Source organism: Solanum lycopersicum, chromosome 7 (assembly GCF_036512215.1).
Source record: "Solanum lycopersicum chromosome 7, SLM_r2.1".
Taxonomy (NCBI): domain Eukaryota; kingdom Viridiplantae; phylum Streptophyta; class Magnoliopsida; order Solanales; family Solanaceae; genus Solanum; species Solanum lycopersicum.
Window position 1 is genome coordinate 28,477,129 of NC_090806.1, and position 9,830 is coordinate 28,486,958.

At 34.7% G+C, this 9,830-nt stretch overlaps 1 long non-coding RNA gene across 2 annotated transcripts; it reads right to left on the minus strand.

Moving 5' to 3' along the window:
* Positions 1-1,776: 1,776 nt before the first annotated feature.
* On the minus strand, positions 1,777-9,590 carry LOC112941817 (uncharacterized). 2 transcript variants are annotated; one of them, XR_003247435.2, is made up of 3 exons: positions 8,999-9,590; positions 3,921-4,026; positions 1,777-2,000 (listed from the first exon to the last, which is right to left on the minus strand). It is a non-coding gene; the product is annotated as an uncharacterized lncRNA (long non-coding RNA). The 2 variants fall into 2 exon arrangements; XR_011210884.1 differs by lacking the exon at positions 8,999-9,590 and adding an exon at positions 8,918-8,997.
* Positions 9,591-9,830: the final 240 nt, after the last annotated feature.

Below are 9,830 nucleotides of genomic sequence, written 5' to 3' on the forward strand. Positions count from 1 at the left end.
ATATTATCTCTTTTCTTAGGGCTTGTAAAATGATCTCAAAATGGTCTCTGTATACCAATGTAAGGTACAATGATTTAGATTATGAAAATACTCCTATTGAGTTAGTCCCTGTAGTAATAAAATTTCTATAGTTCTTTCCAAATGATCTTCTCAGAAGCCCTCCAGTAAGGGAAATTTTTTTCGGTATTGACTTGCTACTGAAAACCAATCACATTTCAATTTCTCATTTTGGTATGGCTCCAGCCAAATTTAAAGATTGAAGGCTAAACTCAAAGTTATACTATATAAAGCTTCATTAGACCTAGTATATATATAAGGGGTGCTTCAATATTTATTTTTGAAGAAGAAGGATGGGTCCCATACAATGTGCATTGATTATCGCCAACTGAATAAAGCCACAATTATGAAGAAATATCCTCTCCCTTGGATCGAGGACTTGTTTTATAAACTCCAAGGGCAAGTCGCTTTTCTAATATTGACTTTAGATTAGGTTATCAATAACATAGAGTTAGAGGTAAGGATATACAAAAAATGACATTTAAGAAAAAATATGGTCACTATGAGTTCTTAGTCATTGGGTCTAAAGAATTCCCCGACGACATTTATGGATATCATGAGTAGGGTGTTGCGAATTTACCTCTATTCATTTTCATTGTATTTATTGACCATTTCTTGGTATACTCGAAAAAAATGGGTGAAAACATGGACCATTTGAAGGTTGTGTAACAAGTGCTGAAGAAGACCCAACTATTTTCAATGTATAGAAAAAGTTAGTTTTGGTTGAGGTCGGTGGAGTATCTTGGCCATATCATCTCTAGTGAGGGAGTTGAGGTTGATCCAAGGTAACAGAGGTTGTAAAATTTTTTCCTAGACGATTGACTCCAACCGACTTTAAGAGTTTTTTGGTCTTAGCGGGTTATAATACGAGGTTTGTCGATGGTTTTTTATCCATTGTGTCTCCCTTGACTACTTTGACAAAAAATAATATGAAATTTGAGTTGTCGGATGCATGTGAAAGAAACTTCCAAATATTGAAAGATATGCTTTCTTCCACTTCGTGTTGACTCTATCAGAGCGTACTAAGGTCTCGTTGTTTATTGTGATTCTTCCTTAGTGGTCAGTAGATGTGTGCTTATTCAACAAGGGAATGTACTATCCTATTCCTCTAGACAACTTAAGGTGCATGAGAAGAATTATCCAACTAATGATCTTGAGTTACCGACCATGGTATTTTCCTTGAAAATATTGATGCATTACTTGTATCATACCCATGTTGATGTGTACACCTAGCACAAGATTCTTCAATATATGTTTATTAAGAAGAAGTTGAATCTCTGACTATGAAGGTGGTTAGAGGTTTTGAAAAATTATGACGTGAGTGTTTTCTACCACCCCGGCAATCCCAATGTGGTTGCGGATGCTCTAAGTTGTATGTACATGGGTAGTGTATATAATGTAAAAGAATCCAAGAAAGGCCTTAATAAATATGTCCATAGGTTGGTTCGTTTTGTGTGAGATTTGATGATTCTCCAAATTGTGATTTTATGGTCAATCATAACTCCGAATCGTCTTTTATAGTTGAGGTGAAGTCCAAATGTAATGACCCGAAAGAACCCCCTAGAAGTTAGGAAGATCACTCGTTTTGTGATCGGGCGTACAAGTCCCCAAAGGGTCTTGTACAAGCCCTTAACTTTCGTTCATTACATAAGATATAAAAAGTAGTGTGGAATTAAAACATTTCACGAATAATTTATTAAAAAGGAAATCTTTAACAAATACTCAATAAATCTATACGTCAAAAGCACAAATAAAAACACAACTTATAATATCTTAGAGACACGGCCCTTTACATTGAAATCAAATACATAATATGTCATAATAATAAAGCTAGGAAACAATAGAATATGTCCTTGTATATATGAGGACATACCAATTCCTGAGAGAGTGAATTTCCCAAGAGTCGCCTTTGAATCTTCAAAAAAGTCTTCAATCTATACTTGCTAGAAAAGTATAGGGTTAGTACAAATATTGTACTATGTATGGCATATGAAAAAACATGCAAAAAGGGAAATTTTAGTAAAATAACATTTCATGCAATTTAAGTAAAATATTAATGGATATAGAAGCAAAACATTATACGAAACATCATTTACCATTTAGAGGAGAATGTCCATAATTTTATCCAAAAAAGGCACTTCAGAGTAACATTCAAAACCTTACAGAAAAAATTAAAAAACCATTACAGTGAATTATTTTGAACCATCACAATAAATCATTTAAAGTATTAACAATGAGTTATCGTATTCTAAATGAGTGAACTTCCAAGGCCAAGCGAAAGTGAAAGTGAACTCATTTCCCGTAAGTGTTTCCTTACCTCAGGATTATCCTATGACTCGCTAAGGTTAGACATGAAGGAAGTATTCATATGTCTCCTTCAATACACACCAAAGAAATCTTCAAGACTACCCCTTTCGGGTAACTCAACTCAGGAGAAAAAAGCCCTCAATCGATGGCAAGACATTAAGAGACACCTAACAAAAACCAAAAGTCTTTCCTTTCGGAATGCCAACTTAGTGCAATGAGTAGATAGCATCCCATACAACCACCTATCCTAAGTGGTACATTTTTTTAAAAGGTTTTACACCAAGTCTTTCCTTTCATAAGGTCCTACCTAGTGTAATGAGTAGATAGCATCCTATACCACAACCTACCCCAAGTAATACGTTCTTTTAAAATAGTTATTTTAATAAATTCATTTGTGTAGGGTTTTCTTAACCGACATAGAACATGAGATCTAGACATTGAGTCCCGACATGAACCCCTATCGATGAGTGATCCTCACTTGCCTAGATTAAGGTCAATCTTTTTAGATTTTACAAGGCTTTCCAAATATCTACACCTATGCGGGTGCATAGTTAAGGATAAGAATATTGCTACTTAATACTCATTCTCGAGTAAGACGGAGTAATCATCTCAAGAGGTACATTAAAATAAGACATTTAAACTCACGAGAGTAACCACCTCCTCTTCGTATCTTCTAGGTGCTAGACATAAACCCACGGTTTCTAAACACTTTAAATAATAGGATAAGGATAGATAGTGACCACAACATCTCAACTCAAGAAGAGCATTCATCCTCCAACCTATCTTAGAAAGTACTTAAGATGTAGTGAGGTTGCTACTAAAAACTTCATCTCAACCCACGAAGAGTGTCTGCCTCAAAACTCATATGTTTACTCAACATAATTTCATTAATATTAGCTTATATACATGCTTTATTCCTACATTCATCAATTTACACACACTACATGATTGTCAGGTCATATACTTTACATAGGCATAATGTAAGCCTAACATTCTATTCAACTTCACAAAACACAAGAGAAGACTTATCTTCAATATCAAATCATTTCATATACTAGGCCTTGAAATCCACATTCACAAAACATACTAACTAATATCAAGTTCATCAAATAAATACCACCACTAAGAAGGTAAACCATACCACTCAAAATCAATTCATCAAAAAAACTATACATAATAGGGGACTCACCATATAACCAATCCATCATCCACTATAATCATTTTATAAATATTTCATCATAATAAGGACCTTAGGGCAGTAGATAAACAAAAACAATAACTTAAGAAAACTAAAGTTCATCCCTTACCAAACATGCTCATTTAACTTATTTCTTAAACTAAAATTTTGAAATATGCATAAATATGTGTTCATTAGGTTTTTAACATGAAAATATCAAATCATACAAGAATAAACACCTAAGAACTATTAGAACACTTTTACAAGAAGACCCATGCTTTCAATAAAAAATATATGGAATTTGAGTTTGTAAACTCTTTTTAAAATATTCTAAAAATGATTCCTTGAATGAAAGAGGGTTCAAGGATGGATAACATACCTGAAATATAAGGAAACACACTTATTGTTGGGAAGAAATACGTCCAAACTATCTCTTCTTTCCCTCCTTGAGTCTTAGCTTCCATGGTGTCTTTGGGAGAGTTTTCCTTAGAAAGAGAGTTTCAATATTTGATGTGAGAGGTCTTGTGTTGGTCTAGGGTTTAAAACTAACTTAATAAACTTAATAAAATTAAAATATTGAGCTGCGGATGTAAAATACATAGGGTGAATTTACATAAAACACCATAAGTTGGCAGTAACTTCCACAGCCTTTGGAATTAGTCAATCGACGACCCAAGCTACTGGGTGTCGATGAGTCACCGGCCCGTGCTGCTGGGCATCGATGGAATCAGAGTCTAGTTTAATGGAGGGCTGGATCTCCCACAAATTATTGATCTACGTCCCCTGTTGATGGGTCATCGATGAGCCTATGCCCACTAGACTGCTCCAGTTTTTGGGCAGTGTATTTGGTAGTCTTGTCCAATTCGTGAGCCCTTTATCTAGGGCCCCTTGTGGGTCGTACGTGGGATCGTGCCCAGACCTTAATCCTCTAAACTAAATCTTCTAGTTCTTAGTAACACCTCGCATTAGTTTCAACCAAAACAAACACGTAAAACTTACATAAATACATCAAGACACACAAGTACATTCTAAACACACCTTTTGAACGTCATGGACGTTATTTGGTGTTTCACCTCCAAATTTAACAAAACATCAATTAATATAACTCTTTTTAACTTAAAATTAACTCAATAAACAATTACAGGTTCTATTTCACCTTAGTTTGTTTTGGGCGTTTTATTCTCCCCCACATTGATTAACATTCATCCTCTAATGATACTAAAACTTTAAGAAAAACAAGGACTCACTTTACACAACATAAAAATTTAAAATCATGATCGACACACTCAAAATCTAGGAATAAACTATCAAAGAGGATCATTTCACACTTTTAAACACTTAGCAACATAGGCAACTCTGGCAAACTTTAAAATTCTAAAAACTTACACTTAATCTTCTCCTATGGAGGAACTACCTTCTTTAACATTTAACATAATAATATACAATACTTTTGCACACGTTGAAACTTCAATTCAAGAATTTTTTTTTTAAAACAATAAAAAGTTTTACAGTGAGGTTCACTGTGCTCACTGTTAAGCATAGCAATTTATTTCCAAAAATTAATTCGTTATGAAATTCATCAAGATGACATGTTCATATTAAATATTAAACATCATAAACTCATTTCATATCATAAAACCAACAATCATAAAGAGATAACACATACAAAAACCATAAAATCCAGATTAGTTATCCCTCTTAGCTTCCATCCCATAGGAAGAGTTCATCTTTGTAGAATTAGAATCTAGGCAAGCTTGATTGACCTTTTTCCCTTTTTCTTTGGTGTTGGGGATATCCCTTATCCTGTGGCCCTTATTACCACATGCAAATCAACCATCCGTTCCAACAAGACATCTACCCAAATGTTGCTTCACACAAGTAGGGACCTAGTCCTCTCAACAAAATGGCCACCCCCTTGGGAATTGTTCTTTGGAGTCCTCTCATTGTTTCCCATAGAAGAATATTGGTGATAGAACCTCTTCTTAGGATTTTGGTGACTAGAATCATCTGACCTACACCTCTTACTCTCTTTCCTTATCTCCCTAATTTTGAACTCCTTAATTTGTTGTGCATTGACCATAAGCCTATAGATATCCATCTAATTAAGAAGCATTGCCGTAAGACACTCTTTCTCCACCAAGGTAGATACTCCCATCACAAATTTGTTCATCCTTGCCATACAGTTTGCTTGGCTACCATGGTCGTGTCATACTTAGAGAGTTGGGTGAATTTAAGGGAGTAGTCTTGCACACTCATTCATCCTTGGCAAAGGTTAATATATTCAACCATGTTGTTATCCCTCCTGTCTTGGGGAAAGAAAATGTCTAGAAAAGCCACATTGAATTCTGGGAAATCAACCTGATCTCTCTCTAAGGGTCTCTCAATCCTTCATTGCTCAAAACACACTTGAGCCACATTTTTGAGTTGGTAAGCAACTAACTCCGCTTTCTCCCTTGGGTTCACACCCAAATTATATTCAACCTTTAAAACCTCATCTATTAAACCTTATGGATCTTCATCCACTTTAATGTCATAAAAAGTGGGAGGGTTCATCCTCATGAAGTCTTGAATTGAAAAAGCGAGAGTACTAGCATTTGGTTAGGGCTTATATCCTTCATTAGCTTGGGAAACAAAGTGATTGTTGGCGACATGAGCTTGAGCCATCATCAGTTGGGTCAAGTTCATTAGGGCATTCCACAACTGCACATTATTCATATCTCCTTCAACAAAAAGAAGATTGAGGCATAGAAGGAACTTGAGGCTCCGGAGGCACTTGACATTCTTGAAGGGGAACCTCCTCATTATTTTCCTCTAGACCAACTATAGGAACATGGTCAACATAGGGAGGCACAATCTCATTAGCTATACCTCCCTCCTCCCTTCTAGTTGTTGATATCTTCATCTTCATGTCCTATAAACACAAATAGAATAGGTTGAGAAAAGACATCTTATATGAATCAACTCTAAGGCACGACATTAGAATAGATAAGGAAGTGAAACTTCTATCATCCTATAGCCTCTTGTACATGGATTTGTCGCGATTCACACCAATGACCAAAATACTTCTAGATGTTATTTGTGAGACATTTAAAACCTAAACTATTTCCCATAACCTTATTTTCTTATATGAAGTATATAACGACCCGAAAGCACCACCGTAGAAGTTAGTGAGAACCCTGATTTTGTCAAAGGGCGTATTTGACCCATTGGGGTCTTGTACAAGCTCTTAACTATCAATCATTACATAAGACATGAAAAGTAGTGCGGAATTAAAATTTTTCATAAACAATTTAATAAAAAGGAAATCTTTCATAAATACTTTAGAAATCTCATTGTCACAACCTAAACTTAAGATACGACATATAATATCTTAGATACACGAACCTTACATTGAAATCAAATACATATTAAGTCTTATAATAAATCTAGTAAACTATAGACTATGTCTTCGAATATATGAAGACATACAAACTTTTGAGATAGTGAATTTCCCAAGCTTTGCCATCGAATCGTCAGAAAAGTATTTAACCTATACTTATAGAGTATAGAAAAGTAAGTGGTTAATACATATAATGTACTAAGTATGGCATCTGAAAAAAAATGCGAACATGAACATATTTACTGAAATAACATTTCATGAAATTAAAGTAAAATATTCAAGGATATAGAAGAAAAACATCATAAAGAACATCATTCAACACTTAGAGGAGAATTTCCATAATTTTATCCAAAAAAGATGCACTACTATAGTAACTATCCAATCCTTACAGTGAAATTAAAAGACCATTAGAGTGAACTATTTTGAACCATCACAATGAATAACTTAAAGCATTAAAAATGAATTGTCCTATTTTAAATGAGTGAACTTCCAAGACCAAGCGAAAGAGAAAGTTAACTCTTCTTCCATAAGAGTTTCCCTGCCTCTGGATTATCATATGTATCACTAAGGTATGACATCAAGGAAGTATGCATATGCCTCCTTCAGTGCACACAAAAATCAATACTCAAGACTACTCATTTTGGCTTACTCAGCTTGGGAGAAACAAGCCCCTCAATAAATGGAAAGATATTAAAAGGAACCAAAGTAACCACGAAAGTCTTCCATATTGGAATTCCTACTTAGTGCAATGAGTAGATAGCATCTCATACAGCCACCTACCCTAAGTAGTACATTCTTTTAAATGGTTTTGCACCAACTCTTCCCTTTCGGAAGGCCCTACCTAGTGCATTGAGTAGATAGCATCCCATACCACCACCCACCCTAAGTAGTACGTTCATTTATAAGGCTTAGTTCAATTAGTTCTTTTGTGTAGGGTTAGCTTAACCGACATAGACCATGAGAGCTATACAATAAATCCAGACATGAACCCCTATCGAATGATGGATCCTCACTTGCCAAGAGTAAGGCCATTCTTTTAAGCTTTTACTTGGCTTTTCCAAAGCGTACACCTATGTGGAGTGTTCATTTTAACAGGTATATTGGAATACAACATCTCAACTCATGAAGTGTAACCATCTCTTCTTCATATCCTCTCGGAGCTAGACATAACCCCCACGGACTCTAAACACTTTAAACTATCGTTTAAGGATAGGTAGTCAAAATATCTCAACTAACCAAGGGCATTCATCCTTTGACCAATCTTATAAATCTCTTAGGATGTAGTAAGGTTTCAACAAATTACATCATCTTTACTCACGAAGAGTGTCCACCGTAAAAACCTTCTATTTACTAAATTTAACTTCATCCATTCATTTAAGTGTGTGTGAGTACTTCTGAGAACATCTTGCATATAAATATAATTTCATTAACATTAGCTTCTATGAATGGTTTAGTCCTACATTCATCAATTTACACACTTTACATGCTTAAGAAGTCATATACATTACCTAAGCATAATCTAAGCGTAACATACTATTAAACATTCCAAAACACAAGCCAAGACTTATATTCAATATCACTTTATATCATATACTAGGCCTTCAAAGACACACTGACAAAATATACTAAGTAACATCAATTTCATCAAATAAACACTGCCACCAAGCAGGGGGACCATATCACTCAAAAGCAAGTCATCATAACAACTATACAATATGGGCAACTCACCATTTAAACAAGCAATCATCCACTATAATTATTTCTCAATATTTAAACATAATAAGGCTCTTAAGGTGTTAGATATAACAAAAAAACAATAAAAGAAAACAAAAATTCGTTTCTTACCCAAACATGTTCAATTAACCAGTTCTTAAGCTAAAATTTTGAAATATGCATATACATGAGTTCACTAGGTTTTAAAATTAAAATCATCAATTCATGCAATAATAAATACATTTATACTACTAGAAAACTTTTACAAGAAAACCCACGCTTACAGTAAATTGTAGAAAGAATTTTGAGTTTTGAAATCTTTTGGAAATGACTCCTCTAATGAAAGAGGGTTAAAGGAGATATACCATACTTAAAAGAGAAGGAAAACCAAAAATTTTGGTGAAGGAACACGTCAAAACCATCTCTTTTTTTTTCCTAGAGTCTTAGCTTCAATGGTGACTTTGGAAGAGTTTTCTTTAGAGAGGGTGTTTGAATATTTGAAGTGAAAGGTCTTGTCTAGGACTAGGGTTCAAAAATAAATTAATATAACTTAAAAAAAACAAAAATACTGACCTGGGTTGAAAAATACTTTAGCACATATACATAAAATACCCCAAGTTGGCAGCAAGTTCCACATCTTTTTGAACTGGCCAATCGACAACCCAAGCTACTAAGCGTCGATGAGTTGACGACCTGTGCTTATGGGCGTCGATAGCATTAGAGGCTTGTTCAAGGGAGGGATAGATCTCCAACCAAGTATTGAAGGATTGTCCCAGTCAATGGGGCATCGATGGCCTACGTCTAGTATATTGATAGGACATTTGGGTTGTATTCTTCGCAGTAAAGTCCGATTCTTGGGCTCATTATCTAGGGACCCTTTTGGGTCCTAGGTGGGGTCCTGACTGGATGTAACACACTGAAACTAATTTGTATGTCACCTCAAATCATTTTCAATCAAAAAAATATCTAAAACTCAAAAAAACTTATCAAGACAACACAAGTACATTCTAAAGTCACAGCTTTCGAACGTCATGAACGTTCTTGGGCGTTTGAACTCCAAATTTAACAAACTTCACACACTTCTTAAGAACACTAATATAAATCATTTTAACATAAAATCAATTTAATAAACAACCACGATGCTCTAGTTCACGTTAGTTCATTTTGGGTTGTTACACCAAATAACACCTTGATCAG